General features: G+C 42.1%; 1 protein-coding gene across 6 annotated transcripts in view; it reads right to left on the bottom strand.

Moving 5' to 3' along the window:
• LOC119855440 (THAP domain-containing protein 6-like) overlaps window positions 1-24120 on the bottom strand; it is a 36495-nt gene that overhangs the window by 10150 nt on the left and 2225 nt on the right. The window contains exons 1-3 of one of the 6 annotated variants that reach the window (XM_038401344.2): window positions 3908-9205; window positions 3598-3665; window positions 2555-2765 (exon numbers count right to left, since the gene is read on the bottom strand). The exons of 1 other annotated variant lie outside the window; for it this stretch is intronic. The gene's annotated coding sequence lies outside the window, so the exon portion shown is untranslated. Of the gene's footprint in view, window positions 1-2554; window positions 2766-3597; window positions 3666-3907; window positions 9206-9246; window positions 11751-24120 lie in introns of those variants that run through there. 4 more of the 6 variants (XM_038401347.2, XM_038401342.2, XM_038401345.2 and 1 more) reach the window with 4 other exon arrangements.

Here is a 24120-nt window from a genome sequence, read left to right as displayed (position 1 = left end):
CCTGGATCTGGAGCCAGTACCCCCTGAACCCACCCAAGGCTGCCTCCTGGACCCACGTGGTGGAGAAGGGACCTGTGGTGAGTGTACCTTTTAAAATACTATACAAGGTTTAAAAGCCAGCATGTTTAATGATTAATTTGCGCTGACATTCGTGGCTCTCCTGGATATACTCCCAAAGCCTTTGCAAAAGGTTTCTGGGGAGGGCAGCCTTATTCCATCCACCATGGTAGGACACTTTACCACTCCAGGCCAATAGCACGTACTCGGGAATCATTGTAGAATAAAGCATTGCAGTGTATGTTTGCTGGCATTCAAACAACATCCGTTCTTTATTTCTCTGTGTTATCCTCAGGAGAGTGATATCATTCATGGTCACCTGGTTGAAATAGGGTGCTTTTCTTAAGGGGACATTCAGAGGTGCCTGTTCCTGCTGGGCTGTTTGCCTATGGCTGAACAGAAACGTTCCCCGCTGTTAGCCACGTGGTGGGGGCAGGCAAAATGCGACCTTGTAACGGAAGCACATGTGCTATGTATGTAATGTTAACAGCAAGATTTACCGTGAAAGAGTGTACCCATTGTTCTATAAAATGCGTCTTTTTAAATACCACTGTCCCTTTTTTTCCCTCCACCAGCTGCATGTGTTTCAAGGATCACAGGATCTTCTTCCCAGAGGCTAGTGAAGATTAGAAGGCGAAAAAAATGCATTCGCGATGAAATGTTCTCTGAGCTCATGCTGTCCTCCCACACTGACAGAGCACAGAGGAATGCGGAGGCTGACAATGTCCTTGTGCAGGAAAGCACAAAATGAACGAGAGGAGAGGTGGCAGGCCGAAGAGAGGGCTAAAGCTGAAAGGTGGTGGTAGCGTGATGAGAGGAGGCAGGATTCAATGCTGAGGCTGCTGGAGGATCAAACTAATATGCTCCAGCATATGTGATTGAGCGGCAGGAAAGGCAGCAGGAGCACGGACCGCTGCTACAACCCCTGTGTAACCAACCGCCCTCCTCCCCAAGTTTCATAGCCTCCTCACCCAGACACCCAAGAATGCGGTGGGGGGGCCTCTGGCCACCCAGCCACTCCACCCCAGAGGATTGCCCAAGTAGCAGAAGGCTGGCATTCAATAAATTTTAAACTTTTAAAGCGCTGTGTGGCCTTGTCCTTCCCTCCTCCACCATCCCTCCTGGGCTACCTTGGTAATTATCCCCCTATTTGTGTGATGAATTAATAAAGAATGCATGAATGTGAAGCAACAATGACTTTATTGCCTCTGCAACTGGTGATCGAAGGGAGGTGGGGAGGGTGGTTAGCTTACAGGGAAGTAGAGTGAACCAAGGGGCGGGGGGTTTCATCAAGGGGAAACAAACAGAATTTTCAGACCGTAGCCTGGCCAGTCATGAAACTGGTTTTCAAAGCTTCTCTGATGCGCACCGCACCCTCCTGTGCTCTTCTAACCGCCCTGGTGTCTGGCTGTGTGTAACCAGCAGCCAGGCGATTTGCCTCTACCTCCCATCCCGCCATAAACGTCTCCCCCTTACTCTCACAGATATTGTGGAGTGCAGAGCAAGCAGTAATAACAGTAGGAATATTGGTTTCTCTGAGGTCTAACCAAGTCAGTAAACTGCACCAGCACGCTTTTAAACATCCAAATGCACATTCTATCACCATTCTGCACTTGCTCAGCCTGTAGTTGAACAGCTCCTGACTACTCTCGAGGCTGCCTATGTATGGCTTCATGAGCCAGGATATTAAGGGGTACGCTGGGTCTCCAAGGATAACTATAGGCATTTCAACATCCCCAACAGTTATTTTCTGGTCTGGGAAGAAAGTCCCTTCCTGCAGCTTTTGAAACAGACCAGAGTTCCTGAAGATGCAAGCGTCATGTACCTTTCCCGGCCATCCCACGCTGATGTTGGTGAAATGTCCCTTGTGATCCACCAGTGCTTGTAGCACTATTGAAAAGTACCCCTTGAGGTTTATGTACTCACCGGCTTGGTGCTCCGGTGCCAAGATAGGGATATGGGTTCTGTCTATGGCCCCACCACAGTTAGTGGATGGCTTTGCTGCAATGGGATTCCCTATGACCTGCACATTTCCCAGGGTCACTATGCTTGATATTAGCAGATCTTTGATTGCGTTGGCTACTTGCATCACAGCAGCCCCCACAGTAGATTTGCCCACTCCAAATTGATTCCCGACTGACCGGTAACTGTCTGGCATTGCAAGCTTCCACAGGGCTATTGCCACTCGCTTCTCAACTGTGAGGGCTGCTCTCATCTTGGTATTCTGTCTCAGGGCAGGGGAAAGCAAGTCACAAAGTTCCATGGAAGTACCCTTACGCATGCGAAAGTTTCACAGCCACTGGGAATCGTCCCAGATCCGCAACACTATGTGGTCCCACCAGTCTGTGCTTGTTTCCCGGGCCCAGAATCGGTGTTCCACCTCATGAGCCTGCCCCATTAGCACCATGATGCCTACATCGCCAGGGCCCGTGCTTTGAGAGGAGTCTGTGTCCAGGTCCTCATCACTCTTGTAACAGCGCTGACATCGCCTACTCACCCGATTTTGCTTTGCCAGGTTCTGGTGCTGCGTATACTGCTGGATAATGCGTGTAGCATTTAATGTGATCCTAATTGCCAAAGTGATCTGAGCGGGCTCCATGCTTGCCGTGTTCTTGGTAAAGTGTCCCCGGTGATCCATCAACACTTGCATAACCATAGAAAAGTAGCCCTTTCTAATAATAATCACTTCACTCGCCATGGTATGGCGTCTGCACAGAAAAAAGGCGCAGAACAGTTGTCTGCTGTTGCCCTGACGGAGGGAGGGGCGACTGACAACATGGCTTACAGGGTTGGCTTACAGGGAATTAAAATCAACAAAGGGGGTGGCTTTGCGAGAAACTGAATGGCCGCCTCAAGGATAGAACTCAAAACTGGGTTTAGCAGGCCGTTGATTTCACAGAAGGAGGGAGGGAGAGAGAGAGGAGAAAATGAATACAAAACAAATCTGATCTATTTCTTGTTTTGAGCCACTTCATCTATCTTTATACATCTTGCTGGCAGCAGACTGTGCAGTACGACGGCTAGCCATTGTCACCTCCTGGGTGCTCGGCAGAAGATGGTGCAGTATGACTGCTGGCCATCGTCTTCTGCTGGCTGCAGATTAAAAGACAGTGCACTGCCAGTAGGACACAATCGCCATGAGACAAAACAAGGGAAATGACCTGGCTGAGTCACTTCCATGTTTGCCCAGGCGCCCGGTTAAAAGAGCCCCCAGGACTACGTCGACGACGGCTACCAGTCATACTGCACTGTCTGCTGCCAAAAAGCAATAAACTGTTGCTGTGCAGCAATGCAGTACCATGTCTGCCAGCACCCAGGAGACATACGGTGATGGTTAGCTGAGCGGGCTCCATGCTTGCCGTGGTATGGCATCTGCACAGGTAACTCAAGAAAAAAGGCGCAAAACGATTGTCTGCCCTTGCTTTTATGGAGGGAGGGAGGGAACGGGGGCCTGACGATATGTACCCAGAACCACCATAAAAACCCTTTCTACAAAACCGACTTCTATAAATTCGACCTAATTTCGTAGTGTAGACATACCCTTAGAGGTAACATCTGCTGAAAGGGCATCAGTGGATAGTTTCTGCAGTACATTTCCAACTGGAAGGCTGAAAGTAGAAGTCAGAATGAGAAGTAATAATAATAAAGCAAACTACCTTCTTCCTCCACATGATGTGATATAAGTATGCTAAAACAAGTATTGTATTGATATATTCCTGTATGCTGACATTATAGACATATACTTTACTCAGTTAAATGCAATAATTCATGTTTTGTGTACAAATGATCATGCATAGTCACTAGGAAAAACAGCCATATTTATTATTAAAAGAAAAGAAAAATAGCTTACCATCATTCTGAAAGCTGATAATACAATGGGCAATCATATCAGGACATCATTAATACCATTGTGCTTACTTAACTGAAACTGTGACAACTTTCCACATATATATTTTTTCCCAGTAGAGTGTATTCAATAAGAATAATCTTCATTACTTTAAACAGTTCTGCAGCAGCACCTGAAATCTGCAGCTCAGAGAAACAGAAAAAAAGCTACAATGGCATTTGCACAGCAGCCAAAATGTCAGAACAGCATTCTCAAAGTTACATCGCAGTAGCCATACAAATTCATAATTACCGCTCAGCTGAGAAAGAAAGAAAGCTGAGAAATTAAATTAGTGCAATAATAGGGGATGCTGGCATAGAGGAGCCAGTTTCTATAGGCAAGGAGACTACACAGAACCAGAGAACAGGTGTACTGTGAAGTGGTAACCTATAAAAGTGCAGCAAGTTATAAAATAAACACAGGAAAAAATAAATAAAAGCAAAACTGAGGATGTTGTTTTCTTTGTGTGCTCAGTGCTGAATTTGCAGTTTATTCTTTGTGGAAAGTATTGTACCTCCTTAGCATAAACAGTCTCAGTGAGGCAATTAAAGAAAACAAAAAACAGTTTCCTGCCAAATATGACTTCAAAGCAAACCTATAGCAATATGACATAGTCCAACACTTCATCTCTCATAAAAACAAATAAGAAAAAGCGTATTTCAAAGGTTGCGGTTGGCTTTGTTATGCTGGAACAGTACACTGAGTATTTAATACCTGGAACGTATTTACCACAATTTTATAGAAAGTGGCATCATCCCTCTGGCTAAAACTGAACAACTAACTTCATAATTCAAGGGTCATTTACTCAGCAGTTGGAAACATCATTCTTTGGACAAGTTGGAATGTGTTCCACAATAACTGCATTAAGCAAACACCTATTCAAAGTAAATATTAACAGGGCTTCATTTAATGCAGGAGAAAATGCCAGATCACATTTTATTTTCTTTAGAAGGTTGAAGAATGCAACCCTTGAATACAGGAAGACAGCTATATCCGTTTTGCATAATCAGGCCTAAATCTGCAAAAATCAGGTCAAGTTCTAAAAAGACATGTCAGAGAAGGGACATGGCACAAATTCCTTTTGTTTTAAGGCCTGACTGATCCAATGCCCATGGAATTTAATGGGAGTCCTTCCACTGACTTCTCTGGGCACTGGATCAGGCCTCTCATCATGTTGAGAAATTTGTTATTACTAGACTATATTTCTTACAAGTTTCTTCTTGCACTCCTTTACTCTTACAGCAACCAGAAAAGTAGTATTTTGTACATATTATCTTTATTCACTGTTAAAGGAAAATCAATAATATAGAGCTTTTTAAGGGAACTATTATCAAAGTCTAAAATTATCTGAAATATCAAGGTGAATTAGCACAACATGAACTGAAACACTGAAGAAACTGTATGTCAGCTAGTCATATACTTTGTTCTTATTACTTTTATATTGTGTAAAAGGATTGCATATAAATTTAATAATCAGACCTACTGAAGAGCTAACTCCAATCTAATTTGGAGACACACATGAAAAGGTGGGGTTCTCTTTCACATTATAGCTAAATAAACAACAGAGAAACACCAAAGAGACACCATCATCTCTGTGATTAGGACAAGAAAAATATTACCATTAGGGTTTTTTAGCAAAGCTGATAACCACATTATGCAATCAGTGTCCCCCTTTACAGCCCATTCAGTGAACTATAATATTCTAACACTTATCTGAGGAGGGACCAAGCAAAGGAATTTGTTAAAAACTGGAAAATAATTAAGAAGACAGAAAGAGGCAAGTAAATTTGTTATACAAGAATTATAATATTGGTAACATACACTACTTTTGAAAACATCTCCCACGGCTACCTCAAGGATGTTATCAAGTGAGCTGCTGACTCTCCTGGAGAGTAATAAAAGGCAAGAGAAGACTGAAACATCTTCAGAAATGTTATTTAAGGGGCATCATCATCATCATCATCACACACACACATGCAGTCTCTTCAGAGGTACACTTCCTTGGTTTTGGAAGAGGGAGTGACTGGGTGGGAAGAAGACAGGGCATGGGGAAAACTGTTCTCAGCACAATCACTGATGTATTTATTAATTTATTTATTTTTATTGTGCTTAATACATACTCAAAGAACTTCACAATTAATTTAACACTCTTTCAATGCAAAATATACTATTTATTTAATAATAAAAAGTGAGACTAGACAGGGCAGGAATGGTGTCCCTAGCTTCCGTTTGCCAGAAGGTGGGAAGGAGTGACAGGGAATGGATCACTTGATTACCTGTTCTGTTCATTCCCTCTGGGGCACCTGGCATTGGCCACTGTCGGAAGACAGGATACTGAGCTAGATGGACCTTTGGTCTGACCCAGTATAGCCGTTCTTATGTAGACCATAAGAGAATAGAGATTTCCCTGAAGCATGGATTGGAAAGTAGTGGGAGCATCGCTCACTAGAAAGCTGTGCTGCCATGGAGGGAATCATGGGAAGTGATGGTGGAGGAAATGGCCTTCTATGCATACATTTTGACCTGGAGTCGCTGCCCTGACATCTGGATTTATTTTATAGCACTCGGGATGTCTTCAGTTTGGACGGGTAACGTCACCTGCCCACGCCAGAAGACCAGGAGGGGGCACAGCCCATCTCTCTCCCACTAGTGGAATTCTGTGGCTGTGAAGCTATAGAATTTTCCATCTAATTTCCTTGTTGTGTGGAAGGGCACAATTTTCCCTAAGAGACTAGAATACTCTTCCTGGCCTGAAATGGTTAACTCAAATTCATACAGACATTTACATACAAAATGGTGCCATCATTAAACTGACACTTATTGGTGGATAACTGTGCCCTGCAATTTTATATCATAAATCCTTGCTTCACTTACTGGTACTTCTTTCCTAGAGAAAAACACACAAACCAAGTATGCATATTACAGTTTTCCTCTTTCACTTTTTTGGGTTCTGCTACATAATCTCGATACAAATACTTTAATTTTCTAAATGTAATGTAAAGACCCTCTTGTATATTTGCAAGCATCCTCCTGCATGTCACATTCTGGTTTTATGAATTGCTATCAGAGCTGTTTGGGTAATACCAAGTAGTTCTTAGAACCACCCAATAAGCACATTGTCATTCAGGAAAGAGGTATGCTGCGCAAATCTTCAAAATTAGTCAGAAACCCAGCATAAGAGAGGGAATTTAAAACTATGTTTATTTCTGTAAACAAGGAGAAAACCGTTTTTGGTAGCATATATGAAACATGAGGAGCAAGTCTAATCTAGATGTGAAGATTCTATAGTTCAAGGTCATTTTGCTTTTGGAGAAAAGGGGTGCTGAGAATGCCATGTCCTCTGCTGTGACTGGTACACTGCTCTTTGTTAATTTAGAAACCAATCCTGCCCACCCCCAGCCCATCTCCCATGAGGCCCTGGACAGAGCAGAACAAATGTCATTCTATTCCACGGATGGGTCAGGATTCCCTGTGCTGCTTCAGGGATTCAGATCCTATACACACAATGGAACTTAGTTCTGTGTAGGCTCCCTGCATGGAGATAGGGTTTACATGGAATGAGATCGGAGCATTCAAGGCTATGCCAATCCTCTGGCTGAAAGGGGTTGTGAGGGGAGGGAGGCAGAGCAGTAGTGGCCATAGAAAAGACCCATGCCACGTCTCTCCTGCACATATGCCCTGTATTGAGATAATGTGGGAAGAAGATTTTGATCTCACTGTCACACTGTGTGCTCTAGAGAATCAAAAGTAAATCTCAGCATTTTACAACAGAAAACAATCACAGCTGCACTTAAATATACACTTCCCTTTTTACACTGATTTATATTACAGTTAGTTAATTTAAAATCTGCCTCTTTGGATAACTGCTCATGGAGTTTAATTAGCTTGTATTTAATAACCTCAAAACACGGATGCATTAAATAGTAGCAGAGTTAAATGTGTTTGAGAAAAAATGTTCTAGCTTTCACAGTTAGAAGTGCTATTTGATATCTATTCAGATGGACCATATATTTCTCATTATCTTCTTCAAATCTTTAAATACTTTATTTTTTCATATATGTTAGTGGAGATGAGTCAAACCCCCTCCAAAATCTTTGGTAGCTCAGAAATAAGAAGGGAACTCCCCATTTGAGGCCCTTGGCTCGGGAATTTGCTTCCCTCCTTGGTCCATTAGTGCCTAGATTTCGCACCATTGCATGCTGCAAAGCCCAATTTATCTTGCAGGCACCTAAGAAGGTTGGGAGCTGATAGCTGGAGGGGCTGTAAAATGAAGAACAATTCAGGTGGGGTCTCATAATATGGCTGCCTAAAGTGTCTTTAGTTTTTGTATGAGAGTCTGTAAGTAGAACATTTGTAATTGGAAAAACTGATAAACTAAAACATTGTACTGAACATTTTAGACGTTTTGCAAGTTCTGTTTTGGGAGGTTCTTGGTGCTCTGGTTCAGTACGGTGGTTTTTGCTCTTCCCACAACAAAACAATATGAAACAACACAGCACAGCATGATCCCAAATAACTGTGCTTATTACATATACACAAACATGCAAAGCATAGCTACACCCATACCTCTGCACTGACTGGTTTCTGGTGGCTTTTGAAAACATGTAACACAGTGAGTACCACTAGAGGGCTCACAAACTCTTTAAAGAGATACTAACCTAGTCGGATGCACTACATTTGGTGGTACAGGTTTTAATAAAACAATAAAAATAATGTTGGAATGTAAAAATAAAAGCATTCCATATTATTGTGCTTTCTTAAAAAAAACCCACAAGAAAATGTAAAGCATCATAATTAAAGACATTTTGGTGAATAACAACATTCCTAAACACCATGAATCCAAAACTACCACAGGTTCATAAAAAAAAAAAGAAAAAAAAAGAAAACACAACTGAAACGTTTTTGACAAAACCTGGTTTGAACTGTATATAGTAGCTCGTGTTATTATGTAACAAAAGTGCATGGTACCTATTGTAATACACACCCAAGCAAGAAATAATTGTATGCAAAAAATCCCAAATCAAAACAATAAAAACCTGAATATAACACTAGCTTGAGATTTTAACTACAAAGAAATGGATTTTGATTTTCATACACATTAAGGCTCTTTTATGCCACTCTGGCAGAATAAAGGGGCCTTAAAGACAAACATAATTACATTTATACTCACTTTAAAGGAGCTTTAGGCCACATCTATACTACACACTTTGGTTGATGCAAATTACATTGCCAGACAGCCACCAAAACATGTATATTGCTCGGAGTGTGCATACATGGCTTGCATTGGCACTGCAGGTATTCACCAAGAGTGTGTCAATGCAAAGTGCAGTGCACCGCAGGTAGGCATCTCAGTGTGTCGCATCCTGCCATCTGGTGCACTGCCTTTTTGGGAAATTTTCAGAATATGTTGTGGATAGAAATGATTTGCCCAGGGATCTCTGGATGCAAAGGTCAAGTTCCCAGCATGCAACTTGCTGAATTTCCTAATGCCATCTATATCCCATAATTTTCATGCCTTTAAAAAAAAAAAAATCCCAGAAACCTGTACAGCACTTTTTAGTATTCATCATCGCTCACAGAAGCATGGAACCAGCAGAGCTCTGCACTGTTCTCATGAATGTTGCAAATATAGGATGCTCGATTCTCTTTTATTTGGAAACGCACAGAAATACCACAACAATGGGGGCCATGACAATTTCTTCGAGCATAGCTTGCTAAGGGACATAGTGAAAAACAATTCAAGTTGTGGGTGGTGTTCACAAAGCAGCTGCAGACAATGGAGCAGTACTTTTGGGCCCCAGAAACAATCACTGACTGGAGGGATCTCATTGTAATATAGGTTTGGGATGATGAGCTGAGGCTGCAAAAGTTTTGGATGCAAAGGCCACACTCCTGGATCTGTGTACCAAGCTCACCTCAGCTCTCCAGTACAGTGACACCAAAATGAGAACTGCATTGACAATGGAAAAACAAGTAGAGATCACTCTCTGGAAGTTTGCAATGCCAGATTGCTACCAGTCAATGGAAAATCATTTTGCAGTTGGAAAATCCACAGTGGGGGGCTGCCATAATGCAAGTATATAGGGCCACTAATCGTTTCCTGTTAGGGAGGACTCTCAGCAATGTGCAGGACATAGTGGATGGATTTTTGCAATAATGGTGGTTCCTGAACTGCAGTGGGGCAATAGCATATATATCTGTATTTTGGCACCTCTCCACCTTGCCAGAGAATACATCATTAGAAAGGGCTACTTTTCTATAGTTATGCAAGTGTTGGTAGATCACCGGGGACACTTTACCAAGAACAATGTGGACTGGGGTCAGGGAAGGTGCACAACACTTGCATCTTTAAGATCACAGGACTACTCAAAAAGTTGCAAGCATGAACATTCTTTCCTGAAAAAAGAAAAGGAGTACTTTTGCACCTTAGAGACTAAAAAAATTAAATTTGTTAGTCTCTAAGGTGCCACAAGTACTCCTTTTCTTTTTGCGAATACAGACGAACACGGCTGCTACTCTGAAACCATTCTTTCCTGACTGGCAGATTACCATCGGCAATTAAAATGCCAATAGTGATGCTGAGAGACCCACCCTACTCCTTTCTCCCCTGTGTCATGAAACTATGCACTGGGTCACCTTGACAGCACCAAGAAGAAATTCAACTACTGGCTCAGCAAGTGCAGAATGATTGCTGAATGTGCTTTTGGTAGACTGAAGACACTCTGGCAGTGTTTACTTTCTAGCTGGATGTCAGCAAGAAAAATATCCCAACAGTTATAGCTGCCAGTTGTGTTCTGCATAATATCTGTGAGGCAAAGGGGGACAAGCTCCCGCCGGGGTGGAACTGGAGCAGCTGTCTGCCACCTTTGAGCGGCCAGACACAAGGGCCATTACAAGAGTCCAGTGTGGGGCTACTCAGTTGAAGGAGGCTTTGAAAGAGCACTTTAACTGTCAGCCACAGTAGTGTTCGGTACTGGATTAGTCTTTGGAATTGGAGTTTTGGGTGCTGCTAAGAATTGTGTACTGCTTGCTGTTCATTTATAAATATGACTAGGTGTTTTCTTGAGGCTATGATTTAGATTGTGCTTGCTGGATATTAACAAGTACTGTTTGCTTTGAGTACTGATATGCATTCTACAATATGTGTTGTGAACTAATAAAGATAATTTTATTCTCCAAAAATAGAACTTTACTGAGTGGGAAAAACAGTGCAGAAAAACAATGCAAAAAATCCCACAGGCAATGCAATACAAAATTCTAACAAATTAATGGAGTGAAACTTTATAAGCAAACACTTCTGTCCACTTCCGTGCACAAGTGTAGTCTGTTGTGGCTACCCACACACCAACCATGGTTCTGTGAAGCTGTGGTTTTCCTTGCTGTCCCTGGCGAGGAATGATAGGGATAAGGATGTTCCCCTTGATGCTATATGGTATGTTGGGAGGGGTAGAGAGCAGAAACCATGAAGTTCTCCAAGAGTTGAAAAGGCTGGAGCGTCTAACGTTTTTGGATCTATAGGTCAACCACGTGCTGCAGCATTTGGGTTTTCTGCCTGAGAATTCCCATTATGTCCAGGTGCATTTCCCTCTCTTTGTCCTGCTGAGGCTCCTTGGTCTCTCTCTTGTCCTTTCTTTCCTTCTTTATGCTGTCAGTCATATTGGCCCTTCAAGCCCATGTTCATGGTTTGATACAGCACTGGCTAATAGGATCTCACTGAACATGTCTTCCCTAGTCCTCTTCTTTCTCTTCCTCATCAGGATCAGGTATTCTGCAGGTGTGGAATGGGGAAGTACCACACCAGAAGCAGCTGATTTTAAAAAAAAGACAAGATGTACCACTGTATTTACAGTTCCAATGGAAAAGATAAGTTTCAAAACTCACTTCCCTTATGCCCATAAATGTTTAGTAAATAATGCTTATTGACACTTCAGCTTTGGAGCACCTTGGCACAGCACTGCTCTCCAGCCAGAGGCATAGTTAGCATGGTCTGCCAGAGTGGAAAGGAGGGGGGGGGTGTTGGTTTTGGTTGATATCTTTTATCCAAAGGCACAGAGAACATAACTTCTACTGGCATTCTGAAGCTGCCTGAGCCCATGTGACACTAGCCTATTTACTGCAATGATGCCAGCCAAAGTAATCACAGAGTAGTGTGGGAAAGTGTCTTCCTGTGGAGGAAGATGTAAGGCAGCCATCCCCAGAAACCTTCAGAAGAGGATTGCAGAGTATCTCCATGGAAGTTTCATAGAGATCTCTCGGAGAGAAGGGACAACCCTCTGTACATAAAATAACGTGCTGTGCATCCCCCACCCAACCCAACAGGGGAATGAAAACTTTACCTCTGTTTGTTGTACCTTTACTTCTTTCAGATAAGCAAATGAACGAAAAGTTGATATCTTTATCTTGTTAACTTGGGGATGGGCCAAGTGCCATATTTAAACATTGTAAGGAAAATGCTTGAATGCACTTATTCTCTTTCCTTCATGCACACTTGGTGGGACTGGCTAGACTGTGGTGGTGTCTTGAACAGACCCTGGCTCACGGCATAGCTGGAGCTCTCCCCCCACCCCCTCTGCTTCCTCCTCTTTCTCACTGTTCACAGCAGAAGTCTCTGTCTCAGGCTCCTCTTAGGGTATCCATAGTAGTCTGTGGGATGCTGATGGGGTCTCTGCCAAGTATGGCATGCAGTTCATTGTAAAAACATCAGATCTGCAGGGTACCACCAGATCTATTGTATTCCTGGCCAAGTTCCTTTGCTTTCATGAAGCACCGCTACTGATCCCCGTCATATCCCTTTGCCAGCATCCCCCATGCAATCTTTTTAGATGTCCACATTTCTACGACTTGTCTATAGCTGTGCTTACCACAGCTGCTTCTCCCAACAAGCCCAGAAGATCCTGTAACTTCTGTCTACTTCAGGCAGGAGCGCATCTATGATATTGTGCTGGCACAGTCGATTGGGCAGTTGCATTCAAGGAGAGCTGCTAGGTGTGCTCACCAAGGTAGGCAATCAAGAAAAGGCATTTCAAAAACATGTAGGGGGCTTCAAAGTGGGGGTAGTTTCCAGTATCTGTGACTTCTGGGCACTTAAATTTTCAATTGTGACCAGAGTGTTACTGTTGTAGAGAATGGGGCATTGTGGGATAGTTATTGGAGGACTGTTGAGTTGACACAGGTCATACAGCGTCTACACTCACACTGCACCAACATCGGTAGGTTAAGGATGGCTCCATGCTGTTCGTGGAGGTGGTTTTACTGTGTTGATGTAATGGGGCATTTACAGTGGCTGGACACAAAGTTGAGTATAACCATGCAAGAATAGGTCAACGCAAGGGGATTTACTTGGTAGCGCAGACCAGCCCTAGTGTACATGACACTTGTGTCTGTGCAATAGAGTTAAACTCTTCCTGTTAACATTAACTCTTTGTTCTTCATTTGCATTAGATCAAACACACCACAGTGCTACATGCCTCTAAAAACACTTGAGATGGAACACTATTTTAATGTCTATTATATTACATGACCAAATAACATTCATCTATGCTATAAATATGGAACACTACTGTATACATGTACATCTAGGGCTACAGACAACAGCTCAGCTGTCTACACCATATTATTTGTCAAATAGTATGTCCTGTTACATAATTGCACAATACTGTATAAATCAAGACTCTGTCATAGTGTACAAGGCCAAGGGGACAGAGGCAAGGTTCCTGTGAAAGTGCCAGCTCTTGCCAAGGTTTTAGGCGTCAGCTGAGCAATGACAAGCTCGTACATGGAAACCAAACTAACTTACCTGTATGTTAGTATTGTTCAAAATAGGTGTTGAACTTGTCAAAATGTGTGGGTGTTCAGACTCTATAAAACGCTGATTAGTTGCTGCGTGCATTAAATCTTACTTATAACATCTGTATCCCACGCTATAAGGTAATATATAGGTTTTGCTTTATAACTGTAAAAATGCCTGCTCTGAATTTGGAAACCCAGGCAGGAGGAGTGGTTCTCCAGCCCATCAAGGAGGACTATCAGAACTAAGTGGGCCATAGTGAAACATGCTACAAGATGGGGTTAATGACCCTCTTACATTGTGAAGGTGATATATGCAAGAAAGCTCGTCCCATCAGCTTGTTGGAAGAAGGAAATAAATAGTGACATAAAAATTCTTCATCTGTTTGCTGTTTGGACTTTCATAGGACTAGAGCTAAAAAACAAAAGCAGAGATCCCCAGGGTTAACCTGGTTAGCCCTAAAAGGCATACAGTACTGACAGGCAATTACTGATCTGTCACCTTTTGGAACCATAGACTGTAACTCATTTGTGTATATATGTTCCCCGCTTTAACCTGCAAATAATTCTCTCAATTCTTTTTCCTAATTAATAAATCCTTAGTTAGTTTATTATATGATTGGTTACAAGCATTGTCTTTGATATGAGATCTGAGGTACAAATTGACCTGGGGTAAGTGACTCGTCTCTTGGGACTGGAAGCAACCTGAATCTTTTGCGATCTTTGGTATAAAACTATGCTCTTAAGTGTCCTTAGCCTAGCTGGAAATGGGCAACAGGGGATGGATCACTTGATAATTTCTTGTTCTGTTCATTCCCTCTGAAGCACTGGGCATTGGCCACTGTCAGAAGACAGGTGCCTGGGCTAGATGGACCATTGGTCTGACCCAGTATGGTCGTTCTTATGTTAAAGCACAGCTGCTACTCCTCCTGCCAAGCAAATGGGTTGGGATTGGGTGGAGCTCCTCCCTACCAACCCATTGGTCAACCAAGCTCGTTTGGAGTGAACAGAAGCAAATGCTGTGCACCATAAAGGGCTGTAAAAAAAAATATTCCCCCTCAGGAGCAAGGCAGAGACAGGAAAGGATGTGTGGATCTGAACTGGAGTCAGTGCAGCCACTCTATCTAGCCCCAATTCAATAAAAAGGTGAGGGAAATACAAAGACTTTCCATAAGCAATGAAAGAGTGGATGCACTCTGGTACACAAGACATATTTCTCAGAGGTCTTCCATGTCTACTGACCAGAATAGGGCGAGGAACGATGTTTCAAAGAGCTAATGGATCGATGATTTAAAACATGGACACAGCTTCTTTTCAAGAAATAGCATACAATATTTTGTTTGTATTACAAAACCATGCAACTGAACACAATTGGGGTATGATATTTTGCCTATATACAGGTTAAACTGCATTTGAGATTTACTAGGGGATGCAGGGCATTAGGAGCCCCATAAGGAACATCCTTTAAAATACAAGGCAAATCGTCACTCAGGACCAATCTTATAAGATAAGACAAGCTCCAGCTTGTGGCAGTAGGAATGAAAGCTAGTGATTTTTCATCTAATTTCTCAAGTTACAATTAATACAACAAGAGCAGGACTCAGACCTAGATCTCTTATATGACATCATTATTAAACAAGATATTATTATGGCAGAAATTTGTACAGTGCCTAGCACAGTGAGGTACTGGTCCATGACTAGGGCTCATGGGCACTTTGGTAGTACAAGTAATAAATAATAATTAATAATAAAAGAAGTCACCAAATGTCACTGTCACACAGTCTTGTAAATTACTTTTATTTGCATATGATCGCTATATAGTCTGAATAAATGCTATACTCTTATGTTTGTGATGCATGTTCTTTCAGGGGAGATTTTGGGGGAGTCTCTCTAACTAGAGAGTCAGGTCTAGACTCTTGGGGTACGTTTACACTTAAAATAGTACAGTGGTGCTGCTATAGCACTTCAGTGTTAAGAATACCTAGAGTGATGGGAGCAGTTATGCCATCAGTGTAGGTAATCAACCTCCCTGAGAGGGGATAGGTAGGTAGATGGAATAATTCTTCCATCTACACCAGAGTAGATCAGTATAACTACATCTCTCATGGGTGTGATTTTTCACAACCCTGAGAGACATAGCTATACTGACATAGATTCCTAGTGTAGACCAGGCCTTAGTACAGAGTTGCTTCCTGGGAACTGAATGGGGTCTGGGTTGACATTCATGAAGGGGGTTGTTTGTGGTGTTGTTTGTGACCACCTCTGTTCAATGACTGGTGTATAGAGTCTAAATGGACAAGTTACACTAAGAAAATATCCAGACTCCACATTATTGATTTCTACTCCAATGGGAAACTGACGTGCAACGGCCTGACATCTACTACCACTTGGCAGAGGAAAACAATATTTAATATATTCATTTTTTCAAAATAAAATTGTATTTTAAAGGCAATGTTTAAAATTGACTCCAGGTCATTACTACAAGAGAGAAGCAACCAGCCAGGAATTCTAGAGCTCTGATTCTCAGTTACACAAAGGTCATTTTATGCTAGTCTGGCATCATAACGGGCCTGAAAGTAGGTAGAAACAGCCTCCTGACAATCCCCGATCTTCAAAGATACTCCTGAAGCCAGAGTACTGCCGGGGTTGGTGGCTCTATTCCCAGTACCTGATAGAGAGGGCATAACTAAAGTGAACTGCACTATAGCTGACAGGTTTCAGAGTAGCAGCCGTGTTAGTCTGTATTGCAAAAAGAAAAGGAGCACAAGCTTTCGTGAAGTGAGCTGTAGCTCACAAAAGCTTGTGCTCAAATAAATTTGTTAGTCTCTAAGATGCCACAAGTACTGCTTTTCTTTTTGCATTATAGCTGTTATCTATTTCCTAGGGCCATGGAAAGCACACTATAAGCTACAGCAGCCCTGAGGTCCCCTAATTTGTGCTCCCTCTCACTAGTTATATCATGTCTAAATTCTAGTTTGATAACTCCTTGAGGCAGAGGCCAGCCTGACTAGATATTGGTTCTGCAGGGCAATTAGGCTATTTGGATGTGTCATTAAAAACAAACACCTTTCTAAAGACTTAAAGATACATGAATCCTTTGACTCTTCTTTCAGTTTTTGTTTTCTAGTTCCTGCAATAGAGAGAAGTAAAGAAGCAGTTGGTGTTGTGTTTTTGTTTGTTTTTTTAAAAAGACCAGCCAATTCAAACTCTTGCTTCATCTCAGAGATCTTAATTTTTAAATGATAAATTTATATCATCCTTTTCCTTGATGTCTTTTCTAAGGTTCTGATTCGACTGCCAGTGACGTTAATGGAACCTTCGCCGCCAACTTCAACAGCAGCAGAATTAGTTCAGGTGTCATGAAAATCTTTCATCTAACAAGGGGCAATGTAACAATGGGGCATTTTATGAGAACCAGAAGCTAAAGCTCATGGCTCTTTCCAGAATGGAGAAAGTGGAATTTCTCGTGAAAATGTCTGACCAATTAAATAAACAAAACAAGCACATACTACTTAAACTTTGGGATTGGGTAAAAATGTACTTGTTTAGTTCAAAATGTTTTGCTGATGAAAAACGAACCCCCGCCTCTGCCTCTCCCTGCCTGGAAAGGCATTGTGACTAATGCGAAGGAATGTTTTTGAATCGGAAAGGAAAAAAAGCATGCAATGTGCCCTCCGCTTTTGGAACAGTTCCTTGATATTTCTGATGCACTGAAATCTTACCTTGGAGAAAACAGATTGCAGTGATCTCCACAGGAACATCGGGACAAGGGCGCAAAATGCTTCCCCTTAAAAAAATAAGTTTGGGGGGAAAAATAAAAATTCAGCAATAGAAAGAGGAAGAACTTTGTGGGGAAAGGGGGCAAAAGTAGCCCCATTTATGCAGTGCCTCTTTGTTACACAGCACGAGACCAGCAACTCACAGACCCCATAACAGTGAATTAGGCTGAAAGGGTCATTGTTATTTAAAGTGTTGAGGACAGGATTAGAAATCTAAATGACCTTGGAAAATTGATTTGAAATCAACAAGATGAAATTCAGTAAAGGCAAGTGCCAAGTACTATATCTAGGAAAGAAAACTTAAATGCACAAATACAAAATGGGGAATAACTGGCTTGGTGGTAGTACTGATGAAAAGGATCTAGGGTTATACTACATCAGAAATTGAATATGAGCCAACAATGAGATGCATATGAGAAAAAGACTAATATCATTGTGGGATGTATCAACAGAAGCATCATATGTAAGACACAGGAGGTAACTGTTCTGCTCTACTTGGTGCTGGTGAGGTCTCAGCTGAAGTACTGTGTCTAGTTGTTGGTGCCACACTTTAAGAAAGATGTGCATAAATTGGAGAGAATCCAGAGGAGAGCAACAAAAATAATAAAAGGTTTAAAAACCTGATCTATGAGTAAAGGTTACAAAAATTGGGCATATTTAACCTTGAGAAAACAAGACTGAAGGGGAATCTGATAACAGTCTTCAAATATGTGAGGGCTGTTATTGAGGATGGTGATCAATTGTTCTGTGTGTCCACTGAAGGTAGGACAAGAAGTAATGAGCTTAATTTGCAGCAAGGGAGATTTAGGTTACACATTAGGGAAAATATTTCTAATGATCAGAATAGTTAAGCACTGGAACAGGCTTCCAAGGGAGGTTGCTGAATCCCCGTCATTGGAGGTTTTAGAGAAGTGGCTAGACAAATACCTGTCAGGGATGGTCTAGGTATACTAGTGCAGGGGAGTGGAATAGATGACTTCTCAAGGTCCTTTCCAGCCCTACATTTCTACGACTCTATGAAAAGTTCAATGCCCATCCCACAAAAAAGGCTGAGCTGCTGTTTTATGACACACCTTGATGGAAACAACACACACTAGCGTAGCTGAGTTAATGTGGATCAGGATAAGTATTATATAGTAGGAAAACAACAGAGCCAAGGTGCAAGCAGGTAAAGCAAATGGAATAAAGGCTCCAGCAGGCCGTAACAGCACCATCCTGGCCACACTTACAATCATATGCACATTTTCATTCATCCAGATAAGATGAATAAATGTATACATTTATAACTGGGAAACAAAGAAAATAAAATAAAAACTTTGCAAAGATGAGTATTACCCAAGGATAAATGTTATCCTCATTTACAGATGAGGAGATTGAGGTGATTTTCCTAGAGACATGCTGTGAGTTAGTGGCCCAACTAGAAAAAAAAATCTCCTTGTCTCCTGACTTCGGACACTTATTCCAACTACTAGAAAAAGCTTTAGCAGTGCTGAGGTTCTTTTTTCACCATTTTTTAAAAAAAACAAACCAACAAACAGCCATTTCAGTCATTACCATACTAGGGTGGATTTGAACTAGTGACTGAGGTAGGAGATGGACGGCTTCATATCCAATTATCAATCTCTCAAGCAATCCAAAAGGAGTACTTGTGGCACCTTAGAGACTAACAAATTTATTTGAGCATAAACTTGCATGAGCTACAGCTCATTTCATCAGATGCGAGCTGTAGCTCACGAAAGCTTATGCTCAAATAAATCTGTTAGTCTCTAAGGTGCCACAAGTACTCCTTTTCTTTTTGCGAATACAGACTAACACGGCTGCTTCTCTGAAACCTGTCAAGCAATCCAGTTTCCCTTACTGTCTTTATGGGCAACTGACTTCCTGTTTTGAGCTCTAAAATTGATTACTCATAAAAAGGCAGTTAAAGTTGTGATATAACCAGAGGCAGATTAAGGCTAAATATGGTTCATGTCTGATCAAAAACACAGGGTACCAAAACATTTTAAGGAGAAGAAAAACAATGCTACTAGAAAAATAATTGTGGGTCACTTTTCAAGGATGAAGGTACTCAGCTATACTTTAATCTGACGCTGGTCATGCATACTTTTTTTGTCCCGTCAACATTTTAAAAGCCAGATACAAAACCCACTATTATGAAAATAAATTGAAAAATTTAATAGTCTCATTATTATTTGCCTTCCAGTAGTACCCAGAATGTGCTAGACATCATCCACACACAGTCCCTGCCCTAAACAACTTAAAGTCTAAGAAGAGTTTACACAGATGATGTGGAAATGGATTGAGCACACTAGCAGAATTACTGATGATTTTTTCTGAGCTGCTCAGGTCCAGCTGTACGAACGGTAGCAATAGTACAAATGGAAGAGGCTCTTCATGCAATCTAGGGCGGTGATTCTCAACCAGGGGTCCAGGGGCTCCTGGGGGGCTGTGAGCAAGTTTCAGGGTGTCAACCAAGCGTGGCCGGCATTAGACTCATTAGGGCCCAGAGCAGAAAGCCAAAGCCCCACCACACAGGACTGCAGCCCAAGGCCCTGAGCCCCATCACCCAGGGCTGAAGCCGAAGCCTGAGCAACTTAGCTTTGCAGTGACCCTGTGGCCACGGGGCAATTGCCTTGCTTGCTATCCCTTGATGCAGGCCCTGGCTTTTATATGCAGAAAACCAGTTGTTGTGGCACAGGTGAGCCGTGGAGTTTTTATAGCATGTTGCGGGGGCCTCCGAAATAAAAAGGTTGAGAACCCCTGGCCTAGGGAATAAAGATATACTGCTGGACCACTTCAGCATAACACAACAGTGTTTTCAAATAAAGATTTGTAGCACACAAAGAGGCTGTAATCCCCAATGGTACAATGGAGTTTTGTTGGCTCAAGAACAGCTATAAGAAACAGAAAGCTTGGCCTGCATACACTACAGATGTGTCATGTGTGGCCAAGATAGTGCTGATAAAGCATCCACAGTTTAGAGGTTTTACAAGCTGGAGGGGAGGAAGACATTAGATAAACTTAATTTCTACAGTTCTTCAAAAAAATGTTCACCAATATGCAATGTAAGGGAGTTTCATACACATCATCCAGAAACAAGAGTGATATTACTCAGCAGAAAGAAAAGGAGTACTTGTGGCACCTTAGAGACTATCATATTTATTTGAGCATAAGCTTTCGTGAGCAACAGCTCACTTCATCAGATGCATTCAGTGGAAAATACAGTGGGGAGATTTATATACACAGAGTGGTTGGAGAGGTTTTAGTTGGGGGCTGAAGGTGATGGCTAGTGACATTCTGTTATTTTCTTTGTTGGGCCTGTCCTGTAGTAGGTGACTTCCAGGTACTCTTCTGGCTCTGTCAATCTGTTTCTTCACTTCAGCAGGTGGGTATTGTAGTTGTAAGAATGCATGATAGAGATCTTGTAGGTGTTTGTCTCTGTCCGAGGGGTTGGAGCAAATGCGGTTATATCGTAGAGCTTGGCTGTAGACAATGGATCGTGTGGTGTGATCTGGATGAAAGCTAGAAGCATGTAGGTAGGAATAGCGGTCAGTAGGTTTCCGGTATAGGGTGGTGTTTATGTGACCATCGCTTATTAGCACCGTAGTGTCCAGGAAGTGGATCTCTTGTGTGGACTGGTCCAGGCTGAGGTTGATGGTGGACTGGAAATTGTTGAAATCATGGTGGAATTCCTCAAGGGCTTCTTTTCCATGGGTCCAGATGATGAAGATGTCATCAATGTAGCGCAAGTAGAGTAGGGGCATTAGGGGATGAGAGTTGAGGAAGCGTTGTTTTAAGTCAGCCATAAAAACGTTGGCATACTGTGGGGCCATCGCAATACTACTGATTTGAAGGTATACATTATCCCCAAATGTGAAATAATTATGGGTGAGGACAAAGTCACAAAGTTCAGCCCCCCCACTCCACCCCCCACTGTTCCTCAGACGTTCTTGTTAACTGCTGGAAATGGCCCACCTTGATTATCACCACAAAAGGTTCCCCCCCCCCCGCTGGTAATAGCTCACCTTAAGTGATCACTCGCCTTACAGTGTGTATGATAAAACCCATCGTTTCATGTTCTCTGTGTGTGTATATAAATCTCCCCACTGTATTTTCCACTGAATGCATCCGATGAAGTGAGCTGTAGCTCACGAAAGCTTATGCTCAAATAAATTTGTTAGTCTCTAAGGTGCCACAAGTACTCCTTTTCTTTTTGTGAATACAGACTAACACGGCTGCTACTCTGAAACCATTACTCAGCAGGTGGAATATACAAGGTCAAGAAAATTATGAAATTAAATAATACATGAACTTTGTAGAAACCATTCTGTGTGTGGAACTATCAACTTACACTTTTATGGACACAATGGGACATATTAATGGAGTTACACCAGAGCTGAATTTGCTCCACAAAGTAGCATGATACAAAGTCAACTAGAGAGGCATGTAAATTATGATCACAACATTTAGCACTGGTTTTCTACATGATTCTACACTATCATGTCACCACATCACAGCAAAATGAACACATTTATTGAAAGCATATATTAAACATATACACTCAAAATTTCATCCTCATTAATGATTCCTAACATGAGACTGCTTTGCTTTCGTGTAAGTGACTCCTCCATTTTCCATGTCACTATTATACTCTCAGCACTGCTGTACCTTCCTCTGCATTATCAATCATTTCTACTAAGGTTGGAGTTTTGGGCATCTTGTAGCCTTCATTTCACTCCTTTGTCAACCCATTCTTTTTATAGTTTGACAATGGACAATATTGCTAGACCTCTCCAGTCAGTTCACTCAAGATTCCATCCTAACAAAACTTTCAATGCTGCTCAAGTATATTAAAGATTTTTTTTAAATGGTGGCGATTTAATGTTATTGAAGTTAAATGATTTATAAAATATTGCTGAGTGGTATTTTGATACTGTTTCATTAGCTGTTACCACTTAGTGCTGGTGATCACTGAAAAGCCAAATATTTTCCTTTCCCAAAAATACTAAGTGTGAAATCTTGGCCTTGTAGGGCTGCTGGCCTGTTTCTCCAGCTCAGTAAGGACTGATACCATGTTCAACACATGATCAGGTCCTCTTTGTCAGGCCTTTATTTATTCTTCACATACAAAACTCACAAAGTAAAACCAAACAAAACTCTTCCCCAGTCCTCCTACAGGGGCCTATCACAGGAACCAGCTGATACCATTCTCAACTGAGCTCTTTCCATCCTTATAGGAATCACCCTGGCCCCTTTCCAGCTGGGTCTGATAATCCTCTCCACTAGGCCCAAACATCTTAAAGGGGCTCTGCCTCAGAACAGGGCCGGCTATCCCAGGGCCCTAGCAATTCCTTAAAGGAGCAGACCACCCTGTTCCAGGCCCAATTGAAATCAATGGCTGTTTTAAGTCCCATTGATTTAAAAAGGGACAGAATTTCATCCCAGCTGTGATCTAGTTGTGTGGGTTGTAGAGATTTAAGACCCTAAAGTTATTGCATACTGCTTTGATACACAAAAAGTCTTACAGCTTGTTTCACAACTCTTGCCAGAGTCCATAACCCTTGTCTCTAACAGCATCGCTCTCTATGCATGGCAATCTGTAGGTAAAAGCATTACAATGCTTAGTACATATCAAAGACCATTCTTTATGGGGACACAAGATTTCATCAAGGTGTCCCTCATTGTTCCATCCTAGGCTCCTCCATTCTCTCATAACTCATTTAAAAAATATGAGCAATGACTCAGTCAGTGCCCTGTAAAGGAATTCTAGACAGGGATGTCAGAAAAAGGGCAGTGGCACATTGAAAGAGTTTTGTAAAGCAATTCCCAGGTTACCAGTCTGACTGAACACAAAAATATGCTTATGGTTCAGTCTGAAATGATTTATTATGGTGTATAGTGTGGCTTTATCCTGTTTTATTTGATCTGATGCTGGACTTTGCAGAATCTAGCCTACTTATCTGGGTACTTACAATGGTATCCATCATGATTGCAACTGAGCATCTCCCAGTAGTAAAAAATAATATCAACAATGATCCCCCTCTGTCTTCCTTTTCTGACGGAAAGAGCAGAGGCAGTAAAAGCTTGCTCTGAAAGGAGGGCAAAGGTGCTCTGCATGGGCAGTAGAACAAGAGGAGCGGGGGCAGCAGGGGAAAGTCAGGTGTCAAAGACAGAAGGGCAGTCAGGGTGGGTGCTCTGTATGGGGAGTTGGGGTGCCAGGGAGAAGAGGTGGAGCAGTTCCTACCCACTCCCTGGCCTGATTCCAGGTGCCATGGCAGCTGTACCAGCCTCTCTGGGTCTCATTCTCTCTTCTGCTTGCCCCTGCGAATGTCTGGAGTTTCCAGGGAATGGTGCACACTGGTGAAAACACAGATCTGCTCCCACAATATTTACATTGCAGAGGTGCAAGCCCACACTGCACTGTGATTCCACCACCTCCAAGAGACAGATATTCTTCTATTTGCTGTAATGATTTAAAAAGAAGAGCATGTCTATTGGTATGAATAAGAGTAGTGCTTTGGGAAAGCTTGGGCCGAGAAGTGGGTTTTGCATTTAGCTCTGAATGTGGTGAGCCTAAGTGGCCTCCATTCTGTACAAAGTTGTGATGTTCAC

This window comes from Dermochelys coriacea, chromosome 5 (assembly GCF_009764565.3).
Source record: "Dermochelys coriacea isolate rDerCor1 chromosome 5, rDerCor1.pri.v4, whole genome shotgun sequence".
Lineage (NCBI taxonomy): Eukaryota > Metazoa > Chordata > Testudines > Dermochelyidae > Dermochelys > Dermochelys coriacea.
This window is presented reverse-complemented; position numbering and strand designations above follow the sequence as displayed.